Here is a 2,209-nt window from a genome sequence, read left to right as displayed (position 1 = left end):
CTTGGCTGTGCGGCGGTGGGAAGCGCCCGGGGGGCCACCGGGACGGTGCTGCTCGCTGCCGGCAGCGCTGGCTCGAGTTCCCCTGCGAGCGCGGGGCGATGGTTACGGGCAGGGAGAGGCAGCTTCACCTGCCGCCCAGTCACGCCTCCGGCCGCAGGTGCCGGAGGGAGGCTGCGCGCCCTGCCAGCAGCCACGCAGGGTGCTTCGCCCATAAAACCCTGCCGGGGGAAGCCTGTCCGTGTTTAAGACCGTGGCTGATACAGGTGTGGGGTGGCCCTACGTGTGTGCGCGACCGGCACCCGAAGAGCAGGTTGAGGTCTTGCAGCTCTATGTTTTTCTCCGCCCTCTGAAAAATTGCTGCGGGAGGAGCGTCGGCGGGTGCCACATCTCGGGCAGACAGATAGGGAGGTGGTTTTGCCGTGCAGAGGCAAGACAGGTTACACGCACTGCCGAGCCTGTTCGTAAACTTCCAGGCTGAGGAAATCCTCCCTGAGAAACGCTACAGTCAGCATAATGCTGGTATTTATAAGTATTTACATCAGGGAGAGGGCATAAATGCATGATGTGCGAATTTGTGATGCTCATTTATTAAAAAAACACAGTCCTTCCTTCGCTGGATGGGAGTGCTTTCATGGTGGATCTCACCGTATGGCTGAAGTTAACCAGTTACAGCCTTTTTGAGCATTTAGAGCCTCCTGTCAGGCAGCACTGTGCTCTGGTTTGCAGCAGGACACCTGCATCCTCCCCCAGGCACCCTGACTACAGCATTCACTTCGGCTCAATTGTCTCTATGGTGTAAACTATGAGATTGAGATCCTCCTTTGACAGTAAAAACTGCACTGAGGGAATAAATGTCATTCCCAGGCAGAGAAAAACATATGTGCAAATTTCTGCAGGAGAAGACATCCAGGTGCCAACTTCACAGCTCTAGAGCAGCGGAGGTGGTGACACCTGACCATGATGGGGCCAAGATCCCAGACTTGCACATGTGTGACAGCCCAAGCTACCCAAAACCTGGCCAGCTTCCATCAAACCGATGTTTTCCCATGGAGCATTTTAGTGTTGCTTATCTGCATCTCCCAGGTCCCACCAGCTCTAGCAAAAGCTGATGAGCCCCGTGGGACACCCCACCAGCATGATGTAGCTAGCAACTACAGAAAACACACTGTGTCCCACTGAAGCGGTGTGGAGGAGGAGGGCTTCTTTCCAGACTGAGGAGAAAATGAAGTGATTGGGAAACACCCTGCAAATAGCCAGGATCTCGTAAAACACAGCTGGGGCTTCCTAACTCCCTCAGCTCCTGATTGAGAAATGCTTTCTTCATGACCCAAGCTGGATGCGTCAGGCAGATGAGGGAAGTTCCTGCATTGCTGCAACAGCCCTCCTTCCCATGGGAAAATATCCATGGATAATGCTGGGCACTGATTTTTGGGGCAGCTCACATCCAGGCCCTGCCCAGGGTTAAGGTGCTTAGCCAGTGCTCGAAGGCAGCCCAGGCTCCCACAGGTACACAAAGATTTAGACCCTATCGAAATGTATAGGAATTAGGTTGCAAAACGTCTCCCAGCTCCCATACACTTGTGAACTGGTCCCCTCCTTCTGCAGCTTTTGTAAGGATCTGGAGCGCAGCCAGCTGGCTCCGCCGTGGGTCTGATAAGGCAGAGCAGGCACTGCCTGGCAAGGAAACACATTCTTCTGCTCATCTGAGCGGGGCTGTAGCAGTCAGAGCCCTGGGATCATACTGAGTTGTCCCTTGTGCCTCTGATAGAAAAATGGTGAAAAACATCTTCCCCCTCTCTAGGCAGACAGGAAAAAAAGACTTGCTTGGATTTGTTCTTGCTTTTCTCACCCCCAAACATCACCCATCATCCATGCAACTGGCATAGCGCAAGGGGAGCTGCTGCCCGCGAGGAGCCCGGGCGTCCTTCTGGGGCCGTGCGAGGTGTGCGTGGACTGCGACATCCCGAGCCAAGCGCCGCCGACAACGCGGCTGATTGAGCAACAGGCTCTCGCTGACGGTTTCCTTATTTAACTTCCTCCTCTTGGCAAAAAGCTGCTGCTTGTGGAAACACATGTAGCTCAGTGCTGTGTACACAATCCGGAGGAGAACAAAATCCAGAATCTTCACGGTGTGGACACAGGCCAAGGTGCCACATCCTGGGCTGGCGTGGAGGCACCCGCTGTGCGCCGGCGTCGCAGCCTCGGCTGC

Source organism: Nyctibius grandis, chromosome 12 (assembly GCF_013368605.1).
Source record: "Nyctibius grandis isolate bNycGra1 chromosome 12, bNycGra1.pri, whole genome shotgun sequence".
NCBI classification, from domain to species: Eukaryota; Metazoa; Chordata; class Aves; order Nyctibiiformes; family Nyctibiidae; genus Nyctibius; species Nyctibius grandis.
This window is presented reverse-complemented; position numbering follows the sequence as displayed.